The sequence below is a fragment of the Staurois parvus genome, unplaced genomic scaffold (genome assembly GCF_062004578.1).
Source record: "Staurois parvus isolate SC_StPar_1 unplaced genomic scaffold, SC_StPar_1.0 ptg000783l, whole genome shotgun sequence".
Taxonomy (NCBI): Eukaryota; Metazoa; Chordata; class Amphibia; order Anura; family Ranidae; genus Staurois; species Staurois parvus.
In genome coordinates, this window is record NW_028318579.1 from 2,238,883 (window position 1) to 2,253,533 (window position 14,651).

Genomic DNA, 14,651 nt, shown 5'->3' on the forward strand with positions numbered 1-14,651 from the left:
CCCCTGAGTGTCACTATGGTGACACTGTACTGCTAGAGTGACAGTATGTAAAAAAACAAAAAAAAACAAAATAATAATATAAAAAAATAAAATTAAAATGTAAAAACATTTTTGAAAAATTATAATTTTTGGTTATAAACTAATTTGGGTTATTTCTTTTTGTTTTACTAAAAAGATAACTGAATGAAATTTTTTCCAAGATTTATGAAGAAAGATTATTTATTTGCAAAATTTTATAACAACATTTTTGGACTTTTTAACTGATATAGCAATAAAAATAAACATCCCAGCGGTGAATAAATACCACCAAAATAAAGTTTTATCTGTCTCAAAAAAATGCTAAAAAATTCATATGGGTACAGTGTTGCATGACCGCGCAATTGTCATTCAAAGTGTGACAGCGCTGAAAGCTGAAAATTGGCCTGGACAGGAAGGGGGTGAAAGTCTCCGGACTGGAAGTGGTTAAAAAAAAAAAAGTTATAATTCTATACCCACAGTCATGAGTCGTGACATCACTGGCAATAAAATAAAGGATGTATTAACAATGGAAAGGTGATGAAGGGGGAGGGGGGGGGATCCAGGTAAGACACATACGCATTGCATAGAGAGGCACAGAGACCTGGTGATTTTATCACTGGGTCTAAAATAAGGAATGAATATGAAAAGCTTTCATGTTGATGATGGGGGGGGGGGGGGGACCAAAGCAGGTAAAATATGAGCAGATGAAATGTCAGCCCTAACAGGTTAAAGCTTTAACCCTTTGAAGACCAAGGGACGTATTTGTCCCATGTTTTTAATTGCCTGTATCATCTGCTTAAGAACCTAAAATACTTTTTTTTTTTGGTTTGAGTCAAAATATTAGTTCTTATCAACAAATGGATCTAGCTTTTTGCCAATTATTTAATGAAATGGCTTAGTTACAGCAACTGAACTTTAAAAACCAAAAATTGATTATTTTGGCGTTCCGTAATCTTCTGGTCCTCAAAGGGTTAAGTGATTGGATTGACATCTAATGTAACCTACAATAAATGCTAGGCACACCTCTAAATGCAGCAAGGATCACTCGCAGGATGTAAGTGCTGAGAAGATACCTGGTGTCAATTCACATTTGGTGATTAGATTTGATCTGCGCCTGCGATGGATCCCTCTGCTCGAGATGGCCTGGATATGCAGAGGATGGAAAAATTGATTTAATTAATTACAAGAGCCAGTGAAGAGGAGATGTTAGATGAGATTGGAAGTAATGTCATTTCCAGAGGCGCGCCGAATGCAATATTAACACGTACGGGCAGCAGGTACCGATATCCTGTTTGTTTAAGCGCTCGGCGCGCCAACATGCAAATTAGTATGTGGGTGGAAGCAACAGAGACCGGCCAACCGCACTGGAGCTTTAGGAGGATGAGCACGGAATATCTGCATGAGAGCCGCGTTTCGGGGATTTGTCTGCACGGCGTGTGCCATGTGTCAATTTTTTGGACACTGGCACGCGGAGAAAATATGACACATTTTCAGTTATAATTTATGTCATTTTTTTAAAAGCGCTTTTCATATTATTCATGCCGTTTCAAGTTTTGATTAGAGGTGAGCAGAAATGAGAGATTTCATTTCCCTCAAAATTTTGCAGAAATGCAAATCTCAAGAAAAATGTTGCCATCTTGATAAAATACAACGTAATAAACAGGAAAGGTGAAATTAAAGTAGAACTAAAGTCCAAACTTTTTTTTTAATAAAATAGGAAAGGTTTTAACCCTGGTAGTTTTTTTTTTTTACCATCTGTGTCCCTTTGGGAAGTTTTTCTTAACTTCCTTGGTAAGCAGGTTATCAGGTACCTGGTGATGGAGGCCAATGGAGAGAGGGCTTCCCTTGCGGCTAAGTTCAAGACTCCCCTGAGAGTGGGACAGCGGGAGTCAGGCCCAAAGTGGCAAAGGTCACCTGTAGGAGTACTTGTTGGTGGTCCACCCAGGAGCACAGCTGATGCACTGAGATGAGGTCTGTAGACAGATGGCGCCTGTGCAGGGGCGGACTGACCATTTGGAAACTTGGGCACTGCCCGAGGGCCTAGGGTCAGTAGGGGGCCCCATGAGCTGCTCCTGGTACCTTTTTTCATAGGCTTTTTTGAGTTTGGGCAAGGACACAGGGGCCCCATGATCCCCTATTGCCCGGGGGCCCCATGAGTTGTCAGTCCACCCCTGTGCCTGCCTCCCCACCTACCCATACATGCCTGGTCCACTCTCTTCTACTCTTGTAAAAAGGCTGAGCTGCAAAAGGGAACAGACTGTGCCTCCTTTCCCACCCATGCATGCTTAGTCCTCTCTCTTCTATTCTTGCAGAAAGACTGAGCTGAGAGAGAGAGCAGATTGTGTCTCCCTCCCCACCCATTCATGCACAGTCCACCCTGCTTTATGCTCGCAAAAAGGCTGAGCTGTAAGAGCAGATTGTGCCTCCCTCCTCAACCACACATGCATGGTCTGCTCTCCAAAAAGGCTGAGCTGTATGAAAGAGCAGATTGTGCCTCCCTCCTCAACCGCACATGCAGTAGGGGGCCCCATGAGATGCCCCTGGTACCTTTTTCATAGGCTTTTTTGAGTTTGGGCAAGGACACAGGGGCCCAGGGGCGGACTGACCATTTGGAAACTCGGGCACTGCCCGAGGGCCCGGGTCAGTAGGGGGCCCTATGAGATGCCCCTGGTACTTTTTTCATAGGCTTTTTTGAGTTTGGGCAAGGACACAGGGGACCCATGATCCCCTATTGCCCGGGGGCCCCATGAGTTGTCAGTCCGCCCCTGCAGGGGCCCCATGATCCCCTATTGCTCGGGGGCCCCATGAGTTGTCAGTCCGCCCCTGCGCCTGTGTGTGGTATGCAAGCCCTTCTGGGAATAGTGGATTACTGGATAGCCGGTTCAAGCCAAGGTCAGGTACCAGGTGGGAATCAGAGCAGACATAGTCAGATGGGATAGTGAGGTCATTCACAGAGGAGCGAGAGAGAGAGTATCCGTTAGCCAAGCCGAGGTCAGATCAGGGGTTAAGCAGAATAGACAGGTCCAGGAGCAAGCCGAGTCGGTATCAGGAAATCACAAGCCACGATAACACAGGAAACAAGGTACAGGGAGCTAGAGATCATCCAGCAACTTGAGGGAGTGAAGAGCCTCCTTATATAGGCCGTTTGGCACCAAAACTGGGCCTGATGCGTGTATTTCTGCGGCCATGTAGGGTACTGGCGGAAATGCCCGGTCTTCCAGGACTTCTGCCGTGGATAGGACACAGGTGCTTCCAAGGGGTTCATGTTTTTTCTTTTCTATGTTGGCTCATGTTTCTCAGTTGTCTGGGCCAAGCTTGCTGTCTTTCAATCAAAAGTGGTACAATGTTGTTGTGTGCACTAAGGATGACCTGCTAGGTGGATGGGTCTAAGGGGGACCATTGTTGGCCAAGTTTTCATGCCAAAATCCTGGGATCCTCCACTCCCTACAGATCATCCCATATAAATATGGGCTCTTCTGTACCTCAGGAGGGGCACCCCATACGGATCTGATGATGAACCACTGCCAAAATGTAGGCTGCTATGCTGCTGGACTGAGCCCAAGCCTGGGGCTAGCTGGGATTCCCTAGGGAAATGGGACGTTTGGGTGCCTATGATGGACTGGTTGTTTTTTGAGATTTATTGCCAGCCATGGACTCTAGGGACACTTTGTTACCTGCTGTGAATTATTTGCCTTTATGGACTTTTGCCTTTAATGGACTACTTTAACGACTTTGCTGCTAATCAGGTATGACTAACCTATGGATACTAGAACACCTGTGCACAGGACTGAATGTGAGAAGTTGCTTTACAAGAGCTGTTCCTGTATTTGGCATTAATTCAATGAAGACGGTTTGTGTTCTTTTAAATGCCTGGTCTGTTGTCTCTCTAAGTAGTGCATTGCATGGTGTATCTAGAGAACAGGGCTTGTTATGGGGGGACTGTAAGTTAGAGAGGATACAGAACATTTTAGTCCAGCATGTAGTTTGCTGTCTAGCGTAGGCTATATTACAATTGCTAGGGACAACAATACATGTATCATTGGGGACCCTCCAGGGGCAGACTGACAAGTCATGGGGCCCCTGGGCAATAAGGGATTACGGGCCCCTGTGTCCTCGCCCACATCCAAAAAAGCCTATGAAAAAGCCAATGAAAGGTACCAGGGGCAACTCATGGGGCCCCCTACTGACCCCGGGCCCTTGGGCAGTGCCCGAGTGCTCAAATAGTCAGTCCACCCCTGGGCCCCTCTACATCTCTCCCTTAACTCCCAGGCTAAGTCCCTATGTACTCTGTGCTTCCGGTCTGGTCCCAGTATGTGGGGAACCAGCCTCCAGGGAAGTGGACAAGCACAACACCCCTTCACTACCAAAGTAAAAATCACCCTATGCCGAGTCACCCATTTCCTGGCTGGTTGGCTGCTATAAGCAATGATACATGTATGTAGACCATGTATAAAGCTTGGTGGTGCCCCTCTGAAGTTGGATTCAAGGAGAAGAGTCACCCCACCAGTAGGGAATGGAGGGAGCAGCCTCCTGAGTCGATTCCAGTATCTTGAGTGAGGTGAGGGGGAGAGGATGCTGCTCAGAATCAGCCCCCGGGAGTCAAGCATGTTGAGTGTATGGAGTGGCCTCAGCACCGCACTAACCACGCCCTATGATGCGCTTTGTCACGCCCATCAGCCTCTGTGACCAAGCCCCCGATGGGTGGGGTGACACGTGTCAGAGGGCATACTGGGACAAGACCTGAAGCACAGAGTACCTAGGGACCTAGCCTGGGAGTTACGGGAGAGATGTAGGGAAGCCCCTGAGACAAGGAGAAAGCAAGCACATAGTTACCTAGTGAAGTGCAGTTCCTGTATCCATTAGTAACTGTGGACATGTCACTGGGAGTGAAGTGACAGGTATTGCTGGGTTGGTGGATTCTGGGGCAGGCTTTGTGGTATCGGCTACTAAATGCTGCACACATGGGAGTTGGTGTTCTTTAATTATAGTAGTGTCTGGAGAGCTTAGTGTTAACAGTACAAGTTAGCCATGGGTTAATAGTAACTGTGCTCATTGAGGCTTGCTTCTACTGTAAGTCTGGAATTATGCCCTAATGCTGATTTTGCATGACCACAAACTCCTGCATACTCTCCCCACATAAGGCTGGGCGTTGTCGTGCACCAGGAGGAACCCAGGACCCACTGCACCAGCGTAGGGTCTAACAATGGGTCCAAGGATTCCATCCCGATACCTAATGGCAGTCAGTGTGCCATTGTCTATCCTGTAGAGGTCTGTGCGTCCCTCCATGGATATGCCTCCCCAGACCATCACTGACCCACCACCAAAACGGTCATGCTGAACCATGTTACAGGCAGAAGAACGTTCTCCACGGCTTCTCCAGACCCTTTTATGTCTGTCACATGTGCTCAGGGTGAACCTGCTCTCATCTGTGAAAAGCACAGGGTGCCAGTGGTGGACCTGCCAATTCTGGTGTTCAATGGCAAATGCCAATCAAGATTTATGGAGCTGGGAGGTGAGCATAGGGCCCACTAGAGGACATCGGGCCCTCAGGCCACCCTCATGAAGTCTCTTTCTGATTGTTTGGTCAGATACATTCACACCAGTGGCCTGCTGGAGGTCATTTTGTAGGGCTCTGGCAGTGCTCATCCTGTTCCTCCTTGCACAAAGGAGCAGATACCAGTCCTGCTGATGGCTTACGGACCTTTCACAGCCCTGTCCAGCTCTCTTAGAGTACCTGCCTGTCTCCTGGAATCTCCTCCACGCTCTTGAGACTGTGCTGGGAGACACAGCAAACCTTCTGGCAATGTCACGTATTGATGTGCCATCCTGGAGGAGATGGACTGCCTGTGCAACCTCTGTAGGGTCCAGGTATGGCCTCATGCTACCAGTAGTGGCACTGACCCCAGCCAAATGCAAAACTAGAGAAAAACAGTCAGAAAAGATGAGTAGGGAAAAAAATTAACTGGCCTCCACCTGTAAAACCATTCCTGTTTTGGGGGTCGTCTCATTTTTGCCCATCTAGTGCACTTGTTAATTTCATTAACACCAAAGCAGCTAAAACTGATTAACCCCCTCTGCGACTTACCTGACCAGATCAATATCCCAGGAGTTTCACTGACTTGATGCTAGACTCTGATTAAAAAGTTTTCCTTTCCAGAGCACTGTATATATACATATATTCATGAACGTCATCCCCAGCTTCAATAAATACTTTTTTTCCAGGGATACAATAACTCCCAGGATTTGTGAAGTTGAATCCTGAACCTCATCCCTAACCAGGGGCGGACCGACCATTTGGAAACTCGGGCACTGCTCGAAGGCCCGGGGTCAGTAGGGGGACCCATGAGATGCCACCGGTACCTTTTTCATAGGCTTTTTTGAGTTTGGGCAAGGACACAGGGGCCCCATGATCCCCTATTGCCCGGGGGCCCTATGAGTTGTCAGTCCGCCCCTGTCCCTAACTTCAGTAAATACTTTTCTTTCTTTAGTTTCTTTTTACAGAAGGCAAAATAGGAACATTTCCCAGGATTTTTGAAGTTGCTACATCCTAAACCTGATCCCTATCCTCATTGGAAAAAAGAAAAAGAAAATTATATATATATATATATATATATATATATATATATATATATATAATTTTCTTTTCTTTTTTCTATATATATATATATATATATATGCATATACACATACTGTACATTCTGTATATCTTTTTTTTTTTTACAGAAAGAAAAAATTCTAGAGGATTTGTGAAATCTGTGATTCCAAAACCTCATCCCTAGCCTCAATAAATACAATTTTTTTAATTTTCTTACGGAAAGAAAAGTCTCCAGGATTACAGGAAGAAAAAGCAGACAGTGAAAAAGGTAAAATAAAAAATGTACAGTGACAGTACAGAAATAACAATCACATTAGTAGGCTTTATACAACGAGATCTGAATTTGAGCAACCAGGGGGAATAAAAGTTATCGCTTACTTGCTGTGCTGGTGTATTTATGATATATCCATATAACTGATTACTCACTATACATATAGTTAGAGGGGGGAATTGTTGCTATTCATGTTTCTAATTGATTTTAATGATTGTGTGTTGTTGCTGTTGTTATTGTTATGTTATGCTTTGATTTACATTTGCCTTGTGGCAATTTTTCTGGTTGTTAATAAATATTAAAGGTATACCCTGGTTCAAGACTGAACATGATATTGAGTACAGGCGTACCTCAGTTTACGAATTTAATGGGTTCTCCGGGACGTTTCGTATTGCAAAAAGTTTGTAAACCGAAACGCGGTTTCGCATAGGAATGCATTGAAAACCAATTAATCCGTTCCGGGGGTCAGAAAACAGTAAAAAAAAAGTCTTTTATCTGTTCAAAACTCTTTATAAAGTGCACTGTAAAGGCATAAATACTGTACAGGGACATGATTAAAAATGTCCACAATGGCTGCAAAAACCGCTCCAACACCTCCACACTCAACACCACGTGCTACCAGGGGTGGACTGACAACTCATGGGGCCCCCGGACAATAGGGGATCATGGGGCCCCTGTGTCCTTGCCCAAACTCAAAAAAGCCTATGAAAAGGGTACCAGGGGCATCTCATGGGGTCCCCTACTGACCCTGGGCCCTCGGGCAGTGCCCCAGTTTCCAAATGGTCAGTCCGCCCCTGCGTGCTACCCACATACTCCAGCATGCACGAGTCCGGTGCTATAAACCTCCCAGGCGCAATTCATCCTGGGGAAACTTGCTTCATATTGTGAAAAAAAATAGTAAATGCATTGAAAACCAATTAATCCGTTCCGGAGGTCTGAAAAGAGTTTTAAAAAGTCTTATCTGTTCAAAACTCTTTATAAACTGCACTTTAAAGGCACGGGGCCAGATCTATAAACCTCCCAGGTGCAATGCATCCTGGGGAAACGTGCTTCATATTGCAAAAAAAATTCATAAACCAAGGCATTATTTTCAATGGATTTCCGTTTGTAAACCAAAAATTACGCAAACTGAGGCTTTCGTAAACCGAGGTACGCCTGTACTGCACTGCCCATATACAGTGTATTAAAAATCCAAATACGAAGCAAAAGGAAAAAAAATAAATCTGAGGAACACAAAGGTGCATCTTTGGATCTTTGCATTTTGTTGAGGCGCCTTACTGCTGGATGTTAAAAGAGAAGTATGGGGTTTATGAAAAAAAACCCTTATACTCACCTAGGGGGATGCAGTATAGACCTGATGCTGCCTCTGTCCCAGGGGTGTACTTTAGTTTTGTGCTGCCCTAGGCAAGACTAAAATCGGGCACCCCCCTGCATCTAAATTTGTCCCACCCCTTCCTGTTTAAGATCCACCACTTCATCTATAAACTCCACCCCTTCCTATTTAGGCTCCACCTCTTCCTATTAGAACTCCACTCACTGACAATGATAGGGTGCTATTCTTCCCAGTGACAACAAATGATGTGGCACTATTCCTCCCACTGACACTAATGATGGGGCACTATTCCTCCCACTGATACCAAGGATGGGGCACTATTCCTCCCACTGATACCAAGGATGGGACAGTATTCCTCCCACTGATACCAAGGATGGGGCACTATTCCTCCCACTGACACCAAGGATGGGACACTATTCCTCCCACTGACACCAATGATGGGGCACTATTCCTCCCACTGACACTAATGATGGGGCACTATTCCTCCCACTGATACCAAGGATGGGGCACTATTCCTCCCACTGATACCAAGGATGGGACAGTATTCCTCCCACTGATACCAAGGATGGGGCACTATTCCTCCCACTGACACCAAGGATGGGACACTATTCCTCCCACTGACACCAATGATGGGGCACTATTCCTCCCACTGACACCAATGATGGGGCACTATTCCTCCCACTGATACCAAGGATGGGACACTATTCCTCCCACTAACACCAAGGATGGGACACTATTCCTCCCACTGACACCAATGATGGGGCACTATTTCTCCCACTGACACCAACGATGGGGTACTATTACTTCCACACTGACACCAATGATGGGGCACTATTCCTTCCACACTGGCACTAATGATGGGACACTATTCCTCCCACTGACACTAATGATGGGGCACTATTCCTCCCACTGACACCAATGATGGTGCCCCATCATTGGAGCTGTCTCTTTGCTGGATGGGCTGTTTCTGCTGGACAAGCTGTCTCTGCTGGATCGGCTGTCTCTGCTGAACAGGCTGTCTCTTTGCTGGACAGCTGTCTCTTTGCTGGATGGGCTGTCTCTTTGCCCACTTTGGTCCAGCAAAGAGACATCCCAATCCAGCAAAGAGACAGCTCAGTTGTTAGGGATCCGGGTGTGACCAGAAATGTGTGGACTGACACAGGGAAGTAGCAGGCTTCAAGAACACAGGCGTAGTCAGGGCTGGAGAGGTGGAATGGTCAGGCAGGCCATAAGGTACTGTTTTGTTTTTTTTTTTTAAGTCCGCAAACGTGCAAACTACAACGAAAAACCCGTAAGTGTTTCACAAAAAAGTGCAAGTGCCAAAACACCACACAAAAAGTGCACTTAGGGGTGTGCTTTGTCCTACCCCCGAAGGGGTTGGACCACTACCCTGATCCCCCGGGGCACGAAGCTCCTGACAGGGACAAGGTTCCCATTTGGTCCTCCTGGCCAAAAGGCCTAATGGACCACCGTTCCTTATGCCCAGCCGAAGCCGGACATCCAGTACTAGGCCAGGTGGTTCTCCCGAAGAGAAAACCCCCTAGGGACAGGGGAGGAAGGAACCAAAAGGCCACACATCCTCCCCCTAGACTTCAGGGCAGGCCCGAGGACCCACACCCTCCATCATGTGAAGAAAACACACACATAAGTAAAAAAGTGACAAACGTGGGGTGAGAAAAAATAAATAAATAAATAATTAAATAAATCTATAAAAAATAATAAAAAGTGGTCGTGCCCAAATTGTGCACTGACCAGGCCCTGAGGCCTGTAGCAAAAAAATTGCCCAGGACTTGGCCAGAAGGCCCGGTCCTAGAGGCACAGTGCAAAAAGTGTTTTAAACGCAGTGACCATGTGCTCGTTCACAACGTGGGGTCCCACACCCAAGTGCTACTCAGAGCACCCCTGAGACGACTACTCAGGGGGCACCGTGTTTGCGGACTTTCTGCTTCCTCAGCCCTGGCCAAACCAAGGTAGATCCATCCAAATCAGGAGGTACTGGGTCTTTCCAGTCTTCCCGGAGGAATTACTCCGAGGGCCCCAGAACGCATCATGGCACTCCCCGGTTTCTGTCCCTCCGGTACTAGCCTTCCGGACCCCCATCATACCAGTGAGGGTACTATACAACAGCCATCCCCGCAAAGCTAGAATGGCTGGGAGCACCCCCACTGGACACTGATAAGAACAGATACTACACTTGATCTTAGCCAAAAGGCCGAGAAGCGATAAGCCGCCTGGCAGAGTCTCTAGCAGCCCACCGCAGGGACGCCCTCAGGGCGCGGGGTCTAAGTCCCAGCCTGCTGTTCACCAGGGCCCGTGATGGTGGGGATGGACTTGGTGCAGACTGGAACCAGGTCGCGACCCCCGAGTGCGACCTGCGGTGGTAGAGAGTACTGACAGGGGAGTGCAGGAACGGAATCTAATTTGGAAGAGGCAGACAGATACACTGGTCTGATCCGAACCGGATGGATGGATGGAAGGTCGGGTACAGTATGCGTGGTCAGACAGGCCGGGTCGGTATTATGCGGGCAGCGAGGTACAAGAGGAGCGAGCTAAGAATGGTCAGGTCACAAGCCAGGTTCAGCAGGGTGCGAGCAAATACAGTACCAGGGATCAGACGGAAGAGTAGTCAGGCAAGCCAGGGGTTAAACAGGAGAAAAGCAGGATCAGTAACAAGCAGAGGTCGGCAATGGAGTATACAGCAACACAGGAACAGGATACAAGGGCTCATGGGAAACATTTACACCAAGGCACAGATCACAGGCCTGGTCATTCCTTAAATACACCTGCTGTAATCAGCCCCAGGTGTTGGCTGACTGCAGAAGTCAGCTTCTGGCTGCTGAGAGCACCCGCTGGTCAGCCCTGGTACTGCAGCCCACACGGCAGGTGAGTCCCACCACCAGTGCTGAGTCCATTCCTGACACCAGTCCAAGAAGGGTCATCCCCATCCAGCAAAGAGACATCCTGTCTTTGCTATATGGGGATGTCTCTTTGCTGGTTGGACTGTCTCTTTGCTGGGCTGTCTCTTTGCCCAGTTGGGTCCAGCAAAGAGACATCCCAATCCAGCAAAGAGACAGCCAAGTCCAAGAAGGGACCTCCCCATCCAGCAAAGAGACATTCCTGTCCAGCAAAGAGACATCACAATCCAGCAAAGAGGCAGCCAAGTCCAAGAAGGGACATCCCCATCCAGCAAAGAGACATCCCGTCTTTGCTACAGTATATGGGGATATCTTGTTTCAGGCCAAAGAAGCCGATCTCCATCTTTAGCACAGAGCCGGCAATCAGCTTCTTTGGCCTGAAACCGGCACATGCACAGTTGCTTCAGGGGATACTAATTTTAACACTACACCAGGGTGAGGGCAGCTGTCACTGTGCCGGCATCCTGCTCCTGTACCCCCTGTGATGGTGTCACCTGGTGTGGCCTGCACCCCCTAGGGATGCCACTGTTTCTCTCCAGTATGTATAAATATTCAGTTATCAGTGTCTCCAGACCTGCTTTGGGTCTCGGCTGTGATAATTAGAGATGAGCGAATCGAACTTGGCGAAGTGGAATTCGTTTCGAATTTTAGGAAAAATTAGCAGACTTCGGATGCGCGAATCGAAATTTTCCAAAAATGGCGGCGACATGTGTGGCGACGGAGCGGGGATCTCTGGGAAGGCGCGCAGACAAGGCGCGCTGACCCATAATGCATTCATTCATGACATGTGATCGCATTAGCCAATCAGCAGCCAGCCAGCCAGCACTGTGTAATGGTGGAGCTATAAATTGCGGCCATCTTACAATTCTCCATTTGCCTCCGGTCATTCAAGAGAGACAGATCTCTCTGTATTAGGGACAGAGTTAGGGCCACAGATACTTTAGGGACACAGAATCGTTACTTAGGGACACAGAATTGTTACTCAGGGACACAGAATTGTTACTCAGGGACACAGAACTGTTACTCAGGGACACAGAATTGTTACTGAGGGACACAGAATTTTTACTGAGGGACACAGAATTGTTACTGAGGGACACAGAATTGTTACTCAGGGACAGACACAGAATTGTTACTGAGGGACACAGAATTGTTACTGAGGGACACAGAATTGTTACTCAGGGACACAGAATTGTTACTCAGGGACACAGAACTGTTACTCAGGGACACAGAATTTTTACTCAGGGACACAGAACTGTTACTCAGGGACACAGAATTGTTACTCAGGGACAGACACAGAATTGTTACTGAGGGACACAGAATTGTTACTGAGGGACACAGAATTGTTACTCAGGGACAGACACAGAATTGTTACTGAGGGACACAGAATTGTTACTCAGGGACAGACACAGAATTGTTACTGAGGGACACAGAATTGTTACTGAGGGACACAGAATTGTTACTGAGGGACACAGAATTGTTACTCAGGGACAGACACAGAATTGTTACTGAGGGACACAGAATTGTTACTGAGGGACACAGAATTGTTACTGAGGGACACAGAATTGTTACTCAGGGACACAGAATTGTTACTCAGGGACACAGAATTGTTACTCAGGGACACAGAATCGTTACTGAGGGACACATAATTGTTACTCAGGGACAGACACAGAATTGTTACTGAGGGACACAGAATTGTTACTGAGGGACACAGAATTGTTACTCAGGGACAGACACAGAATTGTTACTGAGGGACACAGAATTGTTACTGAGGGACACAGAATTGTTACTCAGGGACACAGAATTGTTACTCAGGGACACAGAACTGTTACTCAGGGACACAGAATTGTTACTCAGGGACACAGAACTGTTACTCAGGGACACAGAATTGTTACTCAGGGACAGACACAGAATTGTTACTCAGGGACACAGAATTGTTACTGAGGGACACAGAATTGTTACTCAGGGACAGACACAGAATTGTTACTGAGGGACACAGAATTGTTACTGAGGGACACAGAATTGTTACTCAGGGACAGACACAGAATTGTTACTGAGGGACACAGAATTGTTACTGAGGGACACAGAATTGTTACTCAGGGACAGACACAGAATTGTTACTGAGGGACACAGAATTGTTACTGAGGGACACAGAATTGTTACTCAGGGACACAGAATTGTTACTCAGGGACACAGAACTGTTACTCAGGGACACAGAACTGTTACTCAGGGACAGACACAGAATTGTTACTGAGGGACACAGAATTGTTACTGAGGGACACAGAATTGTTACTCAGGGACAGACACAGAATTGTTACTGAGGGACACAGAATTGTTACTGAGGGACACAGAATTGTTACTGAGGGACACAGAATTGTTACTCAGGGACAGACACAGAATTGTTACTGAGGGACACAGAATTGTTACTGAGGGACACAGAATTGTTACTGAGGGACACAGAATTGTTACTCAGGGACAGACACAGAACTGTTACTCAGGGACAATGAATCGTTACTCAGGGACACAGAATCGTTGAATTAAAGAGTATGTCAGACAACACGCAGAGGAGTGTCAGAGGAGGCCATGTTTTAGGAGCGAGCAGACGTGGCAGCAGAGGAAGGGGTCGAGGCAGCACTAGTCGCAGCCAGAGGCCAGTGCTCCCGGTGTCATCCAGCGGTCGTGTCTCCACCGACAACCCTGCCGTCATCGATTGGTTGGCTCAGTCGTCTTCCTCTTCCCAGGTCACCTCTGACACCTACAGCCAACGGTTGGTGGGTATGTCAGACACAACCGTTAGTTGGCATGGCCCGGGAGCAAGCCCACTGAAATCACGTGTCCTCTACCTGCCCCTGTCCTTTGGTGTTCCCTCACCAAGCGAAGTATCGCATGCTGTGGGCTCAGCCCCACTGTACAGTGAGGAAGAGCTAACAGAGGGCGGTCAGGAATGGGGGGAGACATCCGCCTCTTCAGCAGCCAGGCGAAGAAGTACTGGCGAGGAGAGTGGCTCGGTAGCCGGTCTAGAGACAGGTCTGTCTCCTGACCCACACGCAGCCGAGGGGGCTAGTAGTGAGGCAGAGACCCTAATTGATGATGATGAGGCTGATCGCACTTGGCAGCCTCGTTGTCATCAGGCTATTTCTTCCGCATCATCAGGAGAAGAGGGTGCCAGCTTGGCAGCGAGCAAAACAGTCGGTGGGTTGCCCAGGAGGCAGCAGGGTCGCAGCAGTGTCAGTGGAGGCAAACGGCCACGGAGTAGAGCACCAGCTCCACTGCAGCCTACCACCACGGCCAGTAGTGGTGCCGGTGTGCACGGAGGAAGTAGCAGTCAGCCAGTGAGGAGTAGCGGGGGCAAAGTTTCCTACTCGGCGGTGTGGCAATTTTTCGTCAAGCCGCCCGAGGAAGTAAACGTAGCCGTATGTCGACTATGTGGCCAGAAAGTCAAGCGTGGCCAGGGGGCCCATGTTGGGACTACAGCGTTGCGTCAGCATATGCAGCGTCGCCATTCGGTGGCCTGGGAAAACC

General features: G+C 47.7%; 1 pseudogene; it reads right to left on the reverse strand.

Annotated features, from left to right (window-relative positions):
• Positions 1–10,325: 10,325 nt before the first annotated feature.
• On the reverse strand, positions 10,326–10,441 carry LOC149444344 (U2 spliceosomal RNA; annotated as a pseudogene).
• Positions 10,442–14,651: the final 4,210 nt, after the last annotated feature.